Below are 21,827 nucleotides of genomic sequence, written 5' to 3' on the forward strand. Positions count from 1 at the left end.
CTGACCATAAGAGCTTACACACTACAGGAGAGAGAGACCCTCACGGACCATAAGAGCTTACACTCTACAGGAGAGGACACCACTGACTATAAGATCTTACAATCTACAGGAGAGAGAGAATCCCAATGACCATTAGAGCTTACAATCTACAGGAGAGAGAGGACCTCACTGACCAATAGAGCTTACACACTACATTAGAGAGAGGACCCCACTGACCAAAAGAGCTTACACTCTACATAAGAAGGTGGGCCCTGTTGACAATAAGAGCTTACACACTACAGGAGAGAGAGAGGACCCCACTGACTATAAGAGCTTACACACTGCAGGAGAGAGACCCTCACTGACTATAAGCGCTTACACACTACAGGAGACAGAGGAACCCACTGACCATAAGAGCTTACACCCTACAGGAAAGAGAGGACCTCACTGACCATAAGAGCTTACACTCTACAGCACGGGTCCCCAACCTGTAGCTCGGGAGCCACATGATGCTCGCGGTCCCAGGAATTGTGGCTCACGACTGTCTGCCAGCTTTAGCTGGCAGGTCTAGCAAACAGGTATGAAGAGTACATCTCAAAATTGTGAATATTTGAGTAGCCCAGCACAGAAGATAAGATCTAGATACACATATACTGGGGTTTAGAGATGTTTTAGGTATGGTACGCTGGAGGATGATACTACCTATTAGAGGAGGATCTTGAAGCTGGATGCAACAGAGTGTTGGAAGTCCTTGGATAACACTGAATTGGGGCTTTGTGGGAACTCCTGGATCTCAGTGTACTGCTTTGGAGTGATTTCTGTGGAAAAGCTTCGGTTATCATTATACCCATAATGGTGGCTTTGGTTGACACGACTTTGAGGGGGACATAAGCAGGATGTTGCTCGTGAACCCTCTCAGAGCTGAATGTGGCTCGTTACCCTCTCTCAGCGCTGAATGTGGCTCTCAAGGTCAAAAAGGTTGGGGACCGCTGCTCTACAGGATAGAGAGAACCTCATTTACTATAAAAGTTTACACACTACAGGAGAGAGAGACCTCAGTGACCAAAGGAGCTTACACACTACAGGAGAGAGAGAAGACCACTGACCATAAGAGCTTACAATCTACAGGACAGATAGGGGACCCTACTGACCATAACAGCTTATACTTTGCAGGTGAGAGACATGACCACAGGACCTCACTGTTCATAAGAGCATATGCACTACAAGAGAGAGAGGATCCCGATGACCATAAGAGCTTACAATCTACAGGAGAGATAAAACCCCGCTGACAATAAAAGCTTACGCTCTACAGGAGAGAGACAGAAGACCCTGTTGACACCATAGGAGATTACATTCTACAGGAGATAGAGAGGACCCCGCTAACCATAAGAGCTTACACTCTTTAGGAGCGAGAGAGGAATCCCACTGACCATAAAAGCTTACACTTTACATATATATTTTCTCTTTTTTTTCAAATAGTGGCAATCTGTCATTTATTAGGAAAATTATATCCTCATTGTCCTCTACAATATCTCCTCTCACTTAACACCACTCTTAGAAAACCAGATTAGTTCATTAACTGAGAGTCGGGCAACATTCTGCTAAATATCACCATAGCTAAATCTTAAAGACATGAATGTCAGAACACATAGTGGACGCACATTAAATACTAATGTACAAATTTAATAAAAGCGTCCATCTGGATCTTACTATCTGAATGCTAGAAGTTTATGAAAATGTTATCATATATAACATTAATGGAAACAGTAGCGTTAGAAAGAATATATTGGATTATTGGTTATACAGCCCACCGGCAGCAGCTCCCGTGCCCTCCACGCTTCTCTTAGACGGTCCGTCCTTTAATGTTTTTAGAGGACAATTTAACTGACATTTCACTAATACTTCTGGAGAACTGCAGATATTATACAGAGCACAGTCCTAGCAGAAGCTTTATCTTTTAATGTCATAATATTTTTCATGTTTGTGATAAGTAAAACATTTTATCGCTAAATAGAGCTTAGTCAGTTCTTAAACAAATACAAAGAATACATTTAGTCGCTTTCTTTCGAGAATACAAAGAATACTGCAGATCTTACTATTTCAAAGAACATATAAGAAGCCAATGTTTCAATAAATGCCTCGGCTCCTTATAGGAGGAAAAAAGTCGTTTTCTGATATTATCTTGAATCCTTCTGCAGACTGGAAATGAAAATGACTAAGCTGCAGAATGAATGTGGGGTTTTTCTTCTTAGCAGCAACAAAGTTAAGTTCTCGCAGAAGAAGCTGAGCTCTGAATAGAAGTGGGTCAGCGGTGCTACAGATGGCTTCCCCTACATGCCCTCTGTTAAATGCTGAAGACCAACTTCTAAAAGCCGACAGACACCTAGCTTTTCCCTTGCCTGAACTCAATAAGTAGGGTGAGCCCTGCAATAATCGGATGTCTGTTCAGAAAGCGCCATTAGAGTGCTCTTTGTCTGGGTGATAATGCATCGGTGACCATGCCAATATTAGAAAAGTTTAGCCAGTGAACCATATGTAGAGGACTAATATGCTTCTCCAAACCCATTAAATCAATACTGCCCTGCTGGCTGCCTTTTGTTCCTGTGTATTTTAATAACAGATAGAGTAAAGCATCTATGTGGGCATTAGAAGAATCCAGCCTTGTGCATCGTAAGCTAAGATTTCCATCTTCACAAGGAAGCAATAGCAGCACGTGAGAAGCGCTGAACATAAATAACGTTTCGTTTTTTGTTGCTTTTTTAAGAGAGATTAGCCAAATCTTGACTTTGAGCATCTGATAATTTTGACAGTCCATAGCTCATTGTTCAGCAAACTGACAGATATTTAATAGGGGACAAAAAAATCTTAAAGGGTTAAAAAAAAACAAGGAAAGGAAACGATTTACTGTAGATTCATCGTACAGAGAGGAAGGGGAAACCACTCAGTGGCCACTAGACATTCAACAAGTGAAACCAGAGGGCCAGAATGAGGAGGGTAAGATTTGGGATTGTTTCAAATGCAGGTACCCTATACAATATTTCGACAAATCAAAGTGATCATTTCATTTTTGGACACCCAAATATTTAAAAATAAAGGCATTCCCTACTTTCCTGCACATGACCTTCCAATATTTACATGATAAGAGATTCCTATTTCCTGAATGACCTGTTACATCAATGTCTAACAAATTTCAGGCAACAGCAAACAAGTGCAGTGCTTACATGCTCTATTTAATAGAGCTTGTATGTGCTGCTCCAAAGCTGGCCAATATCGCTGAAGTGCACTGCTGGCTCCTGATATGGACATTTTCACTGTTCCTGAGCTCTTTTGATGCCATACAGATAAAGATGTCAACAATACCGCCGTCCTGAATGATCAATCAAGCAGGAACACACCACCTAGCAAACGGGGAGACTGAGAGGCTGGGAAGCAGTGAGTTACTGATCAAGAAAATGAACAACTTTCTACACAGCTGAATTTCAGTATACTGGGTTACTAGTACAAAACAGAAGATGTATATCGGAACTGCTGCAGTTTTGCATCCAGATTTTGCAAAGAGAATCTGAAGCAGAACACAGTAGCAAACAAATGGATGGGAGTTGAGAAAATTTCATTTCAGCCATGGATTTGTTGCAGATTTCCCTGATTTAGTACAAGAGAAAAAGTTTTCAGAAAAAAATGTTGCAGATTTTGCTGCAGATTACCTAAAGATTCAGAGTAAAATACAAAGGTGTGGATAATTGTAATATAAAAAAATATCGGGCCCCCCTGCCGGTATTTGTATATTGGCCTCAATCAATACATGTCACACAGACATTGACATGCAAGATTTGGTGGGCATTTGAAACACAAATTTGCCTCCAGATTTTTGGGGATTTTTTTTTTAGAAAACTTTCTTTCTACAGCGAGTCTGTTACATGTACAAAAAGAATAGGAACTGTACTACATGTAAAGTCATCATGTCATATTAAAGGGGTTAGCTAAGACTATTTAATTTTTTATTACAGGTCTAAGAACTAACAGGTAGGTAGTTGTTAACTACCTGCCTGTTGTGCCTGGTTACAGCAATAGCAGACAGCTTCTGCCAGCAATTCATCGGCTTACGCTGACGTCGTGTAGACAGTGCAGCAGCTTCTCTTACGCTAGGTAGTTGCCTTTGTTAGCAACTACCTGCCTGTTAGTTTTTAGGCCCATAGCAAGAAAAATAAAATAGTACTGGACAACCCATTTAAATGGGATGCTGCATTAAGGATGGGGCTATAATGCCACTTTGACTATGACACATTACGCGGCCAAAGATTGTTGGGTGTTGCTGCTACATTGACGCAAATACAAGTGAATTGTGACACTGAAAATACTGCAACGTGAAAAGCAAATTCAATCAGATATGATTTTTTTCTTGCCACACTTGCAGTACCTTAGGTGTCAGACTGCAAGCCTATTCACTTGTACTCTGCTGTGATGAAGCAGCAACACATAATGAACTTTGGTCACACAACCTGTAGGTGACCAAAGTTGCCTCATATCCCCTGTTTAAGCCATGTTCACAAGTTCAGTATTTGGTCAGTTTTTTTACCTCAGTATTTAAAAGTCAAAACCAGGAATGGAACAATCAGAGGAAAAGTATAATAGAAACATGTCACCACTTTTGCGTGTTTCACCCACTCCTGGTTTTCGCTTACAAATACTGAGGTAAAAATCTCACCAAAAACTGAATGTGTGAACGTGGCCCTAATCTGACTCTCGATAGGATCAACAGAATCCACGTGAAGTAAGCTGACAATTCTTATTCATGACCAAGTACACACCATCATTCCACCACAATTATACACCACTATACAGTATATTGTATTTTCTTTTTGCAGTGCCTGCCCACAAAGTATGAAGCGTTTATTGCACCCTTGTGAGATATCATCTACAGCGTATACCTGTATGACACATCTGTAATAGAGGTTGATGTAGCTTACACTCTTTTGACAGGTGCAGTATTTGTCCAATACATTTGTATAGACATGTTAAGAGCTGTGGACAAAAGTGCAGAGCACCCTGAGGATGTTATCTGCTTGGTGACTGAATTTCCAGATAAGCTTTTCCAAATTAACTGCACATCCTGACCTTCCAGAATGTGGTCTAGATTCATTTCTCATTTTGGACTGGTTTATATGCAGAGTCAGCAATAACATTTCCTAATAATCTTTCCACGATCCTCCAGAAAAAAAAACACATTTTTTTTCTTACCAGCACCGATACTGTAAGGTTTATTAGAAAGTAATAGCGTTGTAAATATTTTTAATGAAGTCTTAATTCTTTTTTTTTTATTAGTTTTTATTTTAGTGAATAAAAGCAAGGAAATAAACATCTCCGGATAATTCATTTGTTTTTCACCTGCAGTTTTCTCATTCAATAAGATCAGATATTCCTTTTTTATTAGCCCACTAGACATCGGCTGACTATAGGGGAACTAGATTTGTAGAAGAATTTTATGGGAATCCAAAAGACAACCTATCATTATGACAGTTCTCCTCAGATAAGAGTTTAATTCCTCTAATTGAGCAAATTACTATATGTGCATTCGCTACTAGAGATTGGCGGACACTTGGATGTTTGGGTCAGGCGGGATCACCCAAACAGCTACTAAAATTTCGGGTTTAGGTACCAGAACAGTACCCGGACCTGAACCCGGACCCCATTCACTTGAATGGGGGGCCCGAACATCCACTGTTTGCCACGCTGTCATGTGCATGACAGAGTGGCAAACACCGCTTCTGATTGGAGGTGAAATTATCCCCGCCGGCCAGAGAGCCGTGGTTCCCACGCTGTCAAAATACAGCGTGAGCGCTCAGCTGTGAATAGAGGTATATTTTCTTTACCTCCGGTCACTGGAGTCAACGGATGGGACTACAGCTCCCATCATCTGACACGTGCTGCCGCTAATAGTGAGAGCAGGAGCGGATGATGGGTGTATTAATTAGCCGACTCCTGCGCTCTAAATAAATAGTGAAAAAAAACCCTGTGTGGATTCTCCTATATTTTCGATAACCAGCCAGGCAAAACTCACAGCTGGGGGCTGCAACCCTCAGCTGTCAGCTTCAACAAGGCTGGTTACCAATAATAGAGGGGTCCCCACACCATGTTTTTCAATTATTTAAATAAATAATTTAAAAAATGGTGTAGGGTTCCACTTAATTTTTGACAACCAGCCTTGCTAAAGCAGACAGCTGGAAGCTGGTATTCTCAGGCTGGTAAGGGGCAATGGATATTGCCCCCCCCAGCTTAAAAATAGAAACCCGCCGCTGTCCAGAAAAGGCACATCTATTATACAGGGGAACCCATGCCAGGTTTTTTAAAAATTCTTTATCTACAGGGCAGGAATCGGCTAATGAACATACCCATCAGTAGCTCCTGCTTTCACTGTTATTAGCAACATTAGGTGTCGGATGATGGGAGCTGTAGTCCCATCCGCTGACACCAGTAACTCGAGGTAAGCTTCGATCACAGCCGAGCACTCACACTGTCCTTTGACAACGTGGGAACTGCGGCTCTCTGACCAGCGGGGATGATTTCATCGCCGATCAGAACCGGTGTTTGCTGCGCTATCATGCACATGACAGCGTGACAAACACCTGGTGTTCGGGCAGCCGAACCCAAACAGTAACACAGACTTCCTGATGAAGTCCGTGTATGGTGTTTGTGGACGAGCAGTAGGTGTTCAGTATGGATTAGAAGGGTTAAAAGTTGACCAGCGGTTAATCATTTTTCCAACAAAATTTATAAAACCATGTTTTTAGGAACCACAGTACATTGAAAGCCACTTTGAGGGGTCTATATTATAGAAAATAGCCAAAAGTGACACCATTCTTAAAACTTTACCCTCAAGGTGCTCATAACCACATTCGAGAAGTTTATTAACCCTTCAGGTGCTTCACAGTAGCTAAAGCAATGTGGAAGGAAAAAATGAACATTTTATTTTTTCACAAAAAATTTACTTTAGACTCAAACGTTTTTATTTTCACAAGGGTAACACTAAAAAATGGACCATAAAATTTGTTAATTTGTTATGCAATTTAACCTGAATGCGCCGTACCTTATTTGAGGGGAAATCTACAGTTTAGGTGCATAGCAGGGCTCAGAAGGGAATGAGCATCATTTGACTTTTGAATGTAAAATTGGCTGGAATAATTAGCGGATGCCATATTGCGTTTGCAGAGCCCCTCATATGCCTAAACAGTGGAAATCCCCCACAAGTGACGCCATTTTGGAAACCAAATCTCTCAAGGATTTTATCCACGAGTATAGTGAACATTTTGAACCCACAGGCACGACACAGAATTTGATAACATTAGGCAGTCTTATAGAATATGTCGCGATTAGTATTGAGCACAAGTGCTTGCTACTCCAGTTTGCATCGGATGCTCGGGTATGCACCGAATATTGCGGTCAGTACGATTACAGCGATACCTCAATTATATCTTTTTTTATGTTTTGGCGCTTTTATACGATAAAATCTATTTTATATTTTTTGGCTGATGATGCTGTATGGCGGTTAGTTTTTTGCAGGACAAGATGACATTTTCAGAGGTACCATGTTTATTTATATACGTCTTTTTGATCGCGTGTTATTCCATTTTTTGTTCGGCAGTATGATAATAAAACGTTGTTTTTTGCCTCTTTTTTACGGTGATCACTGAAGGAGTTAACTAGTGGGCCAGTTTTATAGATCGGGTCGATATGGACGCAGTGATACTAAGTATGTGTACTTTTATTTATTTAGGATTTTTTTTTTACACATGTAAATATATATTATTTTACTTTACAACATTTCCCCAGGGTGGGTACGTTATGTTATAGTGTCAGATCGCGTTGTGCTCTAAGCAGGCGCTTGCAAGCCACCTCCCTGCAAGACCCGGAAGGAGCCCTGCGGCCATTTTGGATCCGAGGCCTGCAGAAAGGAGAAGATAGGAGACCCTCTGAACAACGCGATCACATCACGTTGTTCCGAGGGTCTCAGGGAAGCACACAGGGAGCCCCCTCCCCGTGCGATTCTTCCCTATGCCGCCGGAACGCTGCGATCATGTTTGATCACAGTGTTCCAGGGGTTAATGTGCCGGGAACGGTCCGTGACACAGTGCCGGGTGTCAGCTGTAATAATCAGCTGACACCCGGCGGCATTCGGCCGCGCTCCTCCAGTGAGCACGGGAGATCGCCTATGACACACTATTCCATCCATGGGAAGTAGGGCCCGGGTCACATGGACGGAATAGTACGTCTAATGGCAGAAAGGGGTAAAAGGGAACTTGTCACCCTCCCAGGCGGTTTTAACTAAAAGAGCCACTTTGTGCAACCCTAATGCCGCATTCTCTTTTAGTTGGGGTCCCTGCCAATGCTTAACTATTTGCTTTTATAACTTGCCCCTCATACCTGTTGTTTGTCTAGGGGGGCATGTCTTTTCCCCCAGACACAAATGCCTCCCAGCCTTCAATCAGGCCCTCCGCGCGCCGCCTCCACTTCCTTCATTAACCCCTTCTCGTCGCGGCCCTTTTTCGTTTTTGCGTTTTCGTTTTTCACTCCCCTCCTTCCCAGAGCCATAACTTTTTTATTTTTCCATCAATATTGTCATGTGAGGGCTTATTTTTTGCGGGACGAGTTGTACGACACCATTGTTTTTACCATGTCTTGTATTAGAAAATGTGAAAAAAATTACAAGTGCGGTGAAATTGCAAAAAAAGTGCAATCCCACACTTGTTTTTTGAATGGCTTTTTTGCTAGCTTAACTAAATGCTAAAACTGACCTGCCATTGTGATTCTCCAGGTCATTACGAGTTCATAGACACCTAACATGTCTAGGTTATTTTTTATCTAAGTGGTGAAAAAAAATTCAAAACTTTGCTTAAAAAAAAAAAAAAGCGCCATTTTCCGATACCCATAGCATCTCCACTTTTCGTGATCTGGGGTCGAGTGAGGGCTTATTTTTTGCGTGCCGAGCTGCTGTTTTTAATGATACCACATTTGTGCAGATGGGCGATCAAAAGAACCTGTTATTGCATTTTAATGCAATGTCGCAGCGACCAAAAAAACGTAATTCTGGCATTTCTAATTTTTTTCTTGCTACACTGTTTAGCGCATAGGGTAAAGCTTTTTTGTTATTGATAGATCGGGCGATTCTGAACACGGTGATCCCAAATATGTGTAGGTTTGATTTTTTTTATTGTTTTATTTTGTATGGGGCGAAAGGGGGATGATTTAAACTTTTGTTTTTTTATTTTTTTTCATATTTTTAAAAACATTTTTTTTAACTTGTGCCATGCTTCAATAGCCTCCATGGGAGGCTAGAAGCTGGCACAACTCGATTGGGTCTGCTACATAGCAGACGGGGGTCGGCGATGCACTCATTTCCGGCCGTGCGTTTGACAGCGGCATTTAACAGGTTAATAGCGGCGGGTGAATTGTGATTTCATCTGCCGCTATTGCGCGCACATGTATAAAACAGCTGTCATGTCACGACTTTGATGTGGGTTCTGGCGATGAGCAGGGGACCCGACATGCGCAGTAATAGTACGACGCATGTCGGGAAGGGGTTTTTAATGTACACGGCGCTTGCGCTGTAAGTTTTTTTTCAGGCATGCACTGCCCTTCGACTCCCATCACATGATGGGAACTTATAGCGCAGGCTTCGGGGACGTTAATGAAGGAAGTGGAGGCGGCGCCTGACTTGCAGAGGGGCCAAGTGATGGCTGGGAGGAGTTTGTGTCCGGGGGAAAAGACATGCGGGGGGGCACGCTGAAATATTCGTTTTTATAATTTGCCCCTCATACCTGTAGTTTGTACGGGGGGGTACAAACTACAGGTATGAGGGGCAAATTATAAAAACGAATATTTCAGCGTTGGCAGGGACCCCAACTAAAAGGGCCACCTTGACAGAATGCAGCATTAGTGCTGCACAAGGTGGGTCTTTAAGCCAAAAACGCCAGGGGGGTGACAGGTTCCCTTTAAAAAAGGCCATTCAAAAATTTGGGAGAGATTCACAAGGAGTTGACTGCTGCTGGAGTCATTGCTTTAAGAGCCACCACACACAGATGTATCCAGGACATGGGTTACAAGTTTCACATTCCTTGTGTCAAACCATTCATGACCAATAGACAATACCAGAAGCGTCTTACATGGGCCAAGGAGAAAAAGAACTGGACTGTTGTTCAGTGGTCTAAGGTGTTGTTTTCAGCTGAAAGTACATTTTGCATTTCATTTAGAAATCAAGGTCCCAGAGTCTGGAGGAAGAGTGGAGAGGCACACAATCCAAGCTGCTTGAGGTCTATTGTGAAGTTTCAACAATCCGTGATGGTTTGGGGAGCCATGTTAACTGCTGGTGTAGGTCCACTGTGTTTTATCAAGACCAAAGTCAGTGCAGCCGTCCGTCTACCAGGAAATTTTAGAGCACTTCATGCTTCCCTCTACCGACAAGCTTTTTGAAGAATGAAATTTTATTTTCCAGCAGGACTTGACATCTGTCCACACTGCTAAAAGTACCAATACCTGTTTTAAAACAACAATATCACTGTTCTTGATTGGCTCGCAAAACTTGCCTGACCTTAACCCCATAGAGAATCTCTGGGGTATTGTCAAGAGGAAGATTAGAGACACCAGACCCAACAATGGAGACGAGCTGAAGGCTGCTATAAAAGCAACCTAGACTTCCATAACACCTAACCAGTGCCACAGGCTGATCACCTCCATGCCACGCCGCATTGATGCAGTAATTGATGAAAAAGGAGCCCCGACTAAGTATTGAGTGCATTAACTGAACATACATTTCAGTAGGCCAACATTTTGGATTTTAAAATCATTTTTCAAGGTGGTATTATAAAATATTCTAATTTACTGAGATAATGACTTTTGGGTTTTCATTAACTGTAAGCCATAATCATCAACATTAACAGAAATAAACACTTGAAATAGATCACTGTGTTTGTAATGACTCTATATAATATGAGTTTCACTTTTTGTTTTGATGAACTGAAATAAATTAACTTTTTGATGACATTCTAATTTTTGTGAGAAGCACCTGTATATCATGTAAGAGGAGAGAGAAATCATTGAAACAGCAGGCACACCTTTTGTGATCGTTGTTATTCACTGAACATCGGCGATCACGTGATCGGGCATCGGAAAACCCAGCTGTGATCATGTTCTCCAACTCTGGGGGATGCTACAGTCTTATTCCCGATGGCCATTTTAAAACGGCGATGAGGCAATGAGCACTCTTAGCAGCCGCTGTTTTAATGCGTACTGGTGACATTAAGGGTAAAAAAACCTTTGAATGCTCCCAACTATGGTGAAGAAAAATAAATTAAATAATAAAACACAACTGTTCCAGCTGATGGGGCAAATTGTAATCAGTCAAATTTTTCCTTTGATCATTTTTAGAACAAATATAAAACCATTTTAACAATAAAAAAAACTGTAGTTAATAATAACTTGTTTGCAGGAGTTCATGTTTGGTTAAGAAAACATTTACACAGTACTGTTCATCAAAGACGTCCCACAAGTGTCTTCCGAGACTCCTCTCCGCGGCTGCTTTCTTATGGAATTCAGTATTTTATGAAATGCGATACATTTGCATAAATATTTCTCTACATTTCTGCATTAAATTTTAAAGAGATTGTAATAGTTATATTTTTATACTTTATTCATTTAAGTAAGATTCTGAACATTTTCTTTCTAATTTTTCATTTTCTGATTGTAGATTATGTTCTTAAAAATACATAAATAAAATCTCTCCCTGTTTTGTACATAGATACACATATATATATAGTAATTAAATAATATTAAGAATATTGTTATTCAATGGCACTCATAGAGCTTCTTACCAAGTGTGGCATATCCTTGTTATGGATGATTCGATTAAAACTGCATTCTTCATAGAATGAGAGAGATTTTCACAAATACAGATGTATATCTATTTTTCAAGTCGCTTCAAGCATTCTTTAATTGCAGTATTATTGACTGTCTATCAGTAATTCTTCAAGCACTGGGCACCCCGGTCACAAGCTCATAGATTTTTGTCTGGTGCCCTAAATCCCTGGACAAGCACCACTCACTGTTGTTGATTACAATGGTGGAGCAGGAGGCCATCAAACCTCTGGCTTTGACGAGACACACGTTTGCATCGCATCTGTGTGCAATGTTTCTCTGTTCAGTAGTATTGTAAGGCCTAAATTGCACAGCAGCAACACTATACCTGGACAAGGCACCAGTGCAGGCTGATAAATAGGCTGCAGGATGAAGGAGGGCTGTGAAAGAGGTCTACAGCCCCATCTGATTCATTTATAATCATAACAGGACTATGTTAGTATTAATTATTTATGAGAAAAACACAAAAGGGACACCATTCATGTGATTAAAGAAGCAATCCCACAAATTTTTCATTAACACTGTGTATATACTCTATGTGTGGTGTGTAGTGTACGCATGTTAATATACTCACCTACCACCACTTTGTTCAGGTTCCAGCGCCGTTATGCTCCTCTTCTGAGTGACACCACCACTCGGCTGACTTCCTGGGCCATACTGCGCTCTACATGACCCGGAAGTGTCTATAACAATTTAAGCCTGTGCAGCGTCAGTACTAGGCCCCACAGGCTTACACTATAGAAGACATTTCCAGATCACACGCAGAGCACAGAGTGAGCAGGACAGCGTGAACTGCAGTGACTTCTCTGAGAAGAGGAGCAGAAGGGTGCTGAATCCCAGAGAAATAGGTGGTGGGTGAGTATATTAACATACCGTACATACAATATACACCATACATATATACACAGATTTAATATTCATGGGATTGCTTCTTTATGACACTAGGTGACAATCTAACTATATAGGAACACTAAGAAGACATCCTCACTGTGTGGGGGGCACTAAAGGGGAATCATTATGGTCTGAGGGACGCTAAGGAGCCATTGCTCCTTTGTGGAGGGATCTAAGGGAGTATGGTCACTTTGTGATGGGATGGGATGTATTGTGTTAGGGTCAAAGAGGGACACTTACTATATGATGCACAAAAAGGGATATTATTACTGTATGGGGCATAAAGTGGAGCACACTTATAGTGTGGGGATCTATATGTTTGCCATTTATTTTTGGGCTCACAATTTGTGTCACACTAGTTTTGCAGCAGGTCCATGCTAAATATGGGAGCAGGATTAGATATTTCTAAGGAGAGAGTTTATAGATCCTGGAAAAGTTAAGAGTGCGCAAACTCTTCATAAATGTGCCATGGCTGAAAGTAGACCTATGACCTGACCTACAGGTCACAGGATTTAGTTGTAGTGTATTCACAGGATGTGTACATGGCATGATTACACTCTGCAGATCACTATTGTAGAGCTGGTATGTCACCACTGCATGGTCAATGGATGGTGACATTGCCTTGGTCTCTGTGGTAGCCATATGTCATTACCTTAAGGTGGTATTATTTGCTTCTTCTTTCCTAAAAGGTAAATCTATATGAATTCTCATCTTGACTGAAAAAAAAACAGAAATGCAGATTTTTTTTGCATATTTATTAAAAAAGAAAAACTGAAATATCACATGGTCATAAGTATTCAGACCCTTTGCTCAGTGTTGAGTAGAAGCACCCTTTTGAGCTAGTACACCCATGAGTCTTCTTGGGAATGATGCAACAAGTTTTTCACACCTGGATTTGGGGATCTGTTGAGAGTTCTGTTTTTGGGCTCCCTCTGGTGGTTACTGATGGTACTGGGTGATTTGTGTTCTGCTGTCTCTGGTGTCCACCTGTTCTATTAGGATTTGGGAGTTTCCTATTTAACCGGGCTTTCTTGTCATTTCCCCGCCGGCTATCAAGGTTATCAGAGTGTTTTGTTACCTCAGCTTCTGGCTTCAGTAATCTTCAGGACAAGCTAAGTTTTTGATTTTCTTGTTCCACGTTTTGATTTATTTTTGTCTTGTCCAGCTTGCATATAATTGTTTCTTTGCTGCTGGTTGCTCTAGCGGGCTGTAATTGCTCCTCATGTTCCATGAGTTGGAACATGAGTTCAAGTAATTACAGGATGGTTTTTTGAAGGGTTTTTTGCTGACCGGGCAGTTTACTTTTGTATCCTCTGCTATCTAGTTTTAGCGGGCCTCATTTTGCTGAATCTGATTTCATACTGTGTATGTGCCTTCCTCTCATTTCACCGTCATTATATGTGGGGGGCTGCTATTTCTGTGGGGTATTTCTCTGGAGGCAAGAGAGGTCTGTGTTTCTTCTAATAGGAGAAGTTAGATCTTCGGCTGGTGCGAGACGTCTAGGATCAACGTAGGCACGTTCCCCGGCTATTGTTATTTGTGTGTTCAGGTTTAGGGTCGCGGTCAGCTCAGGTTCCATCACCCTAGAGCTCGGTGGTGCTTGTCCTTTTGTGATTCCCTGCCATTGGAATCATGACAGTACAGCCGGCCCAAAATGTTTGGGCTGAAGTAGGAGGAAAAGTAGTCTGAGGAAGTTTTTTTTTTTTTTTCTCCTCTGAGGTTGCTGCTTAGCCCTAATTGCAGCCTGGCTGATTTTTTTTTTCTCCTCCTCTTAATCCTTGAATGGCTCTGACCTTAGCTGTTTATCATGGACGTCCAGAGTTTAGCTTCCAGCTTGAATAATCTTGCTGCTAAGGTTCAAAATATACAAGATTTTGTTGTACATGCTCCTATGTCTGAACCTAGAATTCCTATTCCAGAGTTCTTTGCTGGAGATAGATCTAGTTTTCTGAATTTTAGGAACAATTGCAAGCTGTTCCTTTCTTTGAAATCTCGCTCTTCTGGAGACTCTGCTCAGCAGGTTAAGATTATTATATCTTTCCTGCGGGGTGACCCTCAAAATTGGGCATTTGCATTGGCACCAGGGGATCCTACGTTGCTTAATGTGGATGCGTTTTTTCTGGCATTGGGTTTGCTCTATGAGGAACCTAACCAAGAGATTCAGGCTGAAAAAGCTTTATTAGCTCTCTCTCAGGGGCAAGATGAAGCAGAAATATAGTCAGAAATTTCGGAAGTGGTCAGTGCTTACTCAGTGGAATGAGTGCGCCCTGGCTGCAAAGTTCAGAGATGGCCTTTCTGAGGCCATTAAAGATGTTATGGTGGGGTTCCCTGCGCCTACGGGTCTGAATGAGTCTATGACTATGGCTATTCAGATTGATCGGCGTTTACGGGAGCGCAAACCTGTGCACCATTTGGCGGTGTCTTCTGAACAGGCATTTGAGACAATGCAATGTGATAGAGTTCAGTCTAGAAGTGAACGGCAAAACTATAGGCGGAAAAATGGGTTGTGCTTTTATTGTGGTGATTCAGCTCATGTTATATCAGCATGCTCTAAACGCACAAAAAAGGTTGATAAGTCTGTTGCCATTAGTACGTTACAGTCTAAGTTCATTCTGTCTGTGACTCTGATTTGCTCATTATCATCCATTTCCGTCGATGCCTATGTAGATTCAGGCGCTGCCCTGAGTCTTATGGATTGGTCATTTGCCAAGCGATGTGGGTTTAGTCTTGAGCCTCTGGAAGTCCCTATTCCTTTGAAGGGAATTGACTCTACACCTTTAGCTATGAATAAACCTCAGTACTGGACACAAGTGACCATGCGTATGACTCCCGTTCATCAGGAGGTGATTCGCTTCCTGGTGTTGTATAATTTACATGATGTTCTAGTACTTGGTCTGCCATGGTTACAAACTCATAATCCAGTCCTTGACTGGAAAACAATGTCTGTGTTAAGCTGGGGATGTCAGGGGGTTCATGATGATGCACCTCCGATTTCTATCGCTTCATCTACTCCTTCTGAGGTTCCTGTATTTTTGTCGGATTATCGGGATGTTTTTGAGGAGCCTAAGCTCAGTTCGCTTCCTCCTCACAGGGATTGCGATTGTGCTATAGATTTAATTCCTGGTAGTAAATTTCCTAAAGGTCGTTTGTTCTGTCAGTGCCAGAGCATACTGCTATGCGGGATTATGTTAAGGAGTCCTTGGAAAAGGGACATATCCGTCCATCTTCGTCCCCTTTGGGAGCAGGTTTTTTTTTCGTGGCCAAGAAAGATGGGTCCTTGAGACCTTGTATAGATTATTGTCTTTTGAATAAGATTACCGTAAAATATCAGTATCCTTTGCCTTTGTTGACTGATTTGTTTGCTCGCATTAAGGGGGCTAAATGGTTCACTAAGATTGATCTCCGGGGTGCGTATAATCTTATACGAATAAAGCAAGGTGATGAGTGGAAAACCGCATTTAATACGCCTGAGGGTCATTTTGATTATTTGGTAATGCCTTTCGGACTTTCTAATGCTCCTTCAGTCTTCCAGTCCTTTATGCACGATATTTTCCGTGAATATCTGGATAAATTTATGATTGTGTATTTGGATGATATTTTGGTTTTTTCTGATGACTGGGAGTCTCATGTTCAGCAGGTCAGGAAGGTGTTTCAGGTCCTGCGGGCTAATTCCTTGTTTGTAAAGGGCTCAAAGTGTCTCTTTGGAGTCCAGAAGATTTCTTTCTTGGGGTATATTTTTTCCCCTTCTACTATTGAGATGGATCCCGTCAAGGTTCGGGCTATTTGTGACTGGACGCAGCCTGCATCTCTTAAGAGTCTGCAGAAGTTCTTAGGCTTTGCTAATTTCTATCGTCGTTTTATAACTAATTTTTCTAGTGTTGTTAAGCCTTTGACGGATTTGACTAAGAAGGGTGCTGATGTTGCTGATTGGTCTCCTGCGGCTGTGGAGGCCTTTCGGGAACTTAAACACCGGTTTTCTTCTGCTCCTGTGTTGCGTCAGCCTGATGTTTCGCTTCCTTTCCAAGTTGAGGTTGATGCTTCCGAGATTGGAGCGGGGGCGGTTTTGTCACAGAGAAGCTCCGATTGCTCGGTGATGAAGCCATGTGCGTTCTTTTCTAGAAAATTTTCGCCCGCTGAGCGGAATTATGATGTGGGTAATCGGGAACTTTTGGCCATGAAGTGGGCATTTGAGGAGTGGCGTCATTGGCTGGAGGGTGCTAGACATCGTGTGGTGGTCTTGACTGATCACAAAAATCTGATTTACCTTGAGTCTGCCAGGCGTCTGAATCCTAGAAAGGCTCGTTGGTCACTGTTTTTCTCTCGTTTCAATTTTGTGGTTTCATACCTGCCAGGTTCAAAGAATGTGAAGGCGGATGCTCTTTCTAGGAGTTTTGTGCCTGACTCCCCTGGAAATTCTGAGCCCACTGGTATCCTTAGGGATGGGGTGATTTTGTCGGCTGTCTTCCCAGACTTGCGACGTGCTTTGCAGGAGTTTCAGGCGGGTAAACCTGATCGTTGTCCGCCTGAGAGACTGTTTGTTCCGGATAGCTGGACCAGTAGAGTCATCTCTGAGGTCCATTTTTCTGCGTTGGCAGGTCATCCTGGAATATTTGGTACTAGAGACTTGGTGGCCAGGTCTTTTTGGTGGCCTTCCTTGTCTAGGGATGTGCGTTCTTTTGTGCAGTCTTGTGAGGTTTGTGCTCGGGCTAAGCCTTGCTGTTCTCGAGCCAGTGGATTGTTGTCACCTTTGCCTATCCCGAAGAGGCCTTGGACGCACATTTCCATGGACTTTATTTCGGATCTCCCTGTCTCTCAAAAAATGTCCGTCATCTGGGTTGTGTGTGACCGCTTTTCTAAAATGGTTCATCTTGTACCCTTGCCTAAGTTGCCTTCCTCCTCTGAGTTGGTCCCTCTGTTTTTCCAGAACGTGGTTCGTTTGCATGGGATTCCGGAGAACATCGTTTCTGACAGGGGATCCCAGTTTGTGTCTAGATTTTGGCGGACGTTCTGTGCTAAGATGGGCATTGATTTGTCCTTTTCGTCTGCATTCCACCCTCAGACGAATGGCCAGACGGAGCGAACTAATCAGACCTTGGAAACTTATTTGAGGTGTTTTGTTTCTGCTGATCAGGATGACTGGGTTACCTTTTTGCCGCTGGCCGAGTTTGCCCTTAATAATCGGGCTAGTTCTGCTACCTTGGTTTCTCCTTTCTTTTGTAATTCGGGGTTTCATCCTCGTTTTTCCTCTGGTCAGGTGGAGCCTTCTGATTGTCCTGGAGTGGACATGGTGGTGGATAGGTTGCATCAGATTTGGAGTCATGTGGTTGACAATTTGAAGTTGTCCCAGGAGAAGGCTCAGCAGTTTGCTAATCGCCGTCGCCGCGTGGGTCCTCGACTTCGTGTTGGGGACTTGGTGTGGTTGTCTTCTCGTTTTGTTCCTATGAAGGTCTCTTCTCCTAAGTTCAAGCCTCGGTTCATTGGTCCTTATAGGATCTTGGAAATTCTTAACCCTGTGTCGTTTCGTTTGGATCTCCCGGCATCGTTTGTTATTCATAATGTGTTCCATCGGTCGTTGTTGTGGAGGTATGAGGTACCTGTTGTTCCTTCGCCTGAGCCTCCTGCTCCGGTGCTGGTGGAGGGAGAATTGGAGTATGCTGTGGAGAAGATCTTGGATTCTCGTGTTTCCAGACGGAAACTCCAATATTTGGTCAAGTGGAAGGGTTATGGTCAGGAGGATAATTCTTGGGTGGTTGCCTCTGATGTTCATGCTGATGATTTGGTCCGCGCTTTTCATAGGGCTCATCCTGGTCGCCCTGGTGGTTCTCGTGAGGGTTCGGTGACCCCTCTTCAAGGGGGGGTACTGTTGTGAGTTCTGTTTTTGGGCTCCCTCTGGTGGTTACTGATGGTACTGGGTGATTTGTGTTCTGCTGTCTCTGGTGTCCACCTATTCTATTAGGATTTGGGAGTTTCCTATTTAACCGGGCTTTCTTGTCATTTCCCCGCCGGCTATCAAGGTTATCAGAGTGTTTTGTTACCTCAGCTTCTGGCTTCAGTAATCTTCAGGACAAGCTAAGTTTTTGATTTTCTTGTTCCACGTTTTGATTTATTTTTGTCTTGTCCAGCTTGCATATAATTGTTTCTTTGCTGCTGGTTGCTCTAGCGGGCTGTAATTGCTCCTCATGTTCCATGAGTTGGAACATGAGTTCAAGTAATTACAGGATGGTTTTTTGAAGGGTTTTTTGCTGACCGCGCAGTTTACTTTTGTATCCTCTGCTATCTAGTTTTAGCGGGCCTCATTTTGCTGAATCTGATTTCATACTGTGTATGTGCCTTCCTCTCATTTCACCGTCATTATATGTGGGGGGCTGCTATTTCTGTGGGGTATTTCTCTGGAGGCATGAGAGGTCTGTGTTTCTTCTAATAGGAGAAGTTAGATCTTCGGCTGCTGCGAGATGTCTAGGATCAACGTAGGCACGTTCCCCGGCTATTGTTATTTGTGTGTTCAGGTTTAGGGTCGCGGTCAGCTCAGGTTCCATCACCCTAGAGCTCGGTGGTGCTTGTCCTTTTGTGATTCCCTGCCATTGGAATCATGACAGGGATCCTCTCCCATTCATCCTTGCAGATCCTCTCCAGTTCCGTAAGGTTGGATGGCGAACATTGGTGGACAGCCATTTTCAAGTCTCTCCAGAGGCTCAATTGGGTTTAGTTCAGGGCTCTGGCTGGGCCAGTCAAGAATGGTCACAGAGTTGATCTGAAGCCACTCATTTGTTATTTTAGCTGTGTGCTTAGGGTCATTGTCTTGTTGGAAGGTGAACCTTCGGCCAAGTCTGAGGTCCAGAGCACTCTGGATGAGGTTTTCATCCAGGATATCTCTGGACTTGGCCACACTGATGTGTCCTTCAATGACAACCAGTCATCCTGTCCCTGCAGCTGAAAAACACCCCCATATCATGATGCTGCCACCATGTTTCACTGTTGGGATTGTATTGGGCAAGTGATGAGCAGTGTCTGGTTTTCTCCACACACACCACTTAGAATTACTTCATCTCATCAGACCAGAGAATCGTATTTCTCATATTCTGGGAGTCCTTCATGTGTTTTTTTTTAGCAAAGTCTATGCGGGCTTTCATATGTCTTGCACTGAGGAGAGGCTTCCGTTAGGCCACTCTGCCATAAAGGCCCGAAGGGCAGAGGGCTGCGGTGATAGTTGATTTTGTGGAACTTTCTCCCATCTCCCTACTGCATCTCTGGAGCTAAGCCACAGTGATTTTGGGGTTCTTCTTTACCTCTCTCACCAAGGCTCTTCTTCCACATTTGCTCAGTTTGGCTGGACGGTCAGGTCTAGGAAGACTTCTGGTGGTCTCAAACTTCTTTCATTTAAGATTATGGAGGCCACTGTGCTCTTAGGAACTTTGAGTACTGCAGAAATTCTGTTGTAACTTTGGCCAGATCTGAGCCTTGCCACAATCCTGTCGCTGAGCTCTTTGGCCAGTTCCTTTGACCTCATGATTCTCATTTGGTCTGACATGCACTATGAGCTGTGAGGTCTTATATAGACAGGTGTGTGTCTTTACAAATCAAGTCCTATTGGTTTAATTAAACATAGCTGGCCTCCATTGAAAGAGTAGAACCATCTCAAGGAGGATCACAAGGAAAGGGACAGCATGTCACTTAAATATGAGTGTCTGAGCAATGGGTCTGAATACTTATGACCATGTGATATTTTAGTTTTTCTTTTTTATTAAATTTGCCAAAAATTCAACATTTCTGTTTTTTTCAGTCAAGATGAGGTGCAGAGTGTATATTAATGTGAAAGAAAAGAACTTTTTCAAATTTACCAAACGGCTAAATGGCTGCAATGAAACAAAGAGTGAAAAATGTAAAGGGGTCTGAATACTTTCCGTACTCACTATAGATACAGTTATATGAAAAAGTTTGGGCACCCTATTAATCTTAAGCTTAATGTTTTATAAAATTGTTGTTGTTTTTTTTGCAACAGCTATTTCAGTTTCAGATATCTAATAACTGTTGGACACAGTAATGTTTCTACCTTGAAATGAGGTTTATTGTACTAACAGAAAATGTGCAATCTGCATCCAAACAAAATTTGACAGGTGCATAAGTATGGGCACCCTTATCATTTTCTTGTTTTAAATACTCCTACCTACTTTTTACTGACTTACTAAAGCACTTTTTTGGGTTTTCTAACCTCATTGAGCTTTGAACTTCATAGCCAGGTGTATGCAATCATGAGAAAAGCTACTTAAAGTGGCCACTTGCAAGTTGTTCTCCTGTTTGAATCTCCTCTGAAGAGTGGCATCATGGGCTCCTCAAAACAACTGTCTAATGATCTGAAAACAAAGATTATTCAACATAGTTGTTCAGGGGAAGGATACAAAAAGCTGTCTCAGAGATTTAACCTGTCAATTTCCACTGTGAGGAACATAGTAAGGAAATGGAAGAACACAGGTACAGTTCTTGTTAAGGCCAGAAGTGGCAGGCCAAAAAAAACATCAGAAAGGCAGAGAAGAAGAATGGTCAGATCAGTCAAGGACAATCCTCAGACCACCTCCAGAGAGCTGCAGCATCAACTTGCTGCAGATGGTGTCACTGTGCATCGGCCAACTATACAACGTACTTTGCACAAGGAGAAGCTGTATGGGAGAGTGATGCGAAAGAAGCCGTTTCTGCAAGCACGCCACAAACAGAGTCAGCTGAGGTATGCAAAAGCACATTTGGAGAAGCCAATTTCTTTTTGGACGAAGGTCTTATGGACTGATGAAACCAAGATTGAGTTGTTTGGTCATACAAAAAGGCATTATGCATGGCGGCCAAAAAACACAGCATTCCAAGAAAAACACTTGCTACCCACAGTAAAATTTTGTGGAGGTTCCATCATGCTTTGGGGCTGTGTGGCCAATGTCGGCACCGGGAATCTTGTTAAAGTTGAGGGACGCATGGATTACTCTCAGTATCAGCAGATTGTTGACAATAATGTTCATGAATCAGTGACAAAGTTGAAGTTATGCAGGGGATGGATCTTTCAGCAAGAC

General features: G+C 42.5%; 1 protein-coding gene across 9 annotated transcripts in view; it reads right to left on the bottom strand.

The window, feature by feature from the left end:
• PTPRM (protein tyrosine phosphatase receptor type M) overlaps positions 1 to 21,827 on the bottom strand; it is a 1,024,381-nt gene that overhangs the window by 597,624 nt on the left and 404,930 nt on the right. The window lies entirely within an intron of this gene.

Source organism: Ranitomeya imitator, chromosome 6 (genome assembly GCF_032444005.1).
Source record: "Ranitomeya imitator isolate aRanImi1 chromosome 6, aRanImi1.pri, whole genome shotgun sequence".
Classification (NCBI taxonomy): Eukaryota; Metazoa; Chordata; class Amphibia; order Anura; family Dendrobatidae; genus Ranitomeya; species Ranitomeya imitator.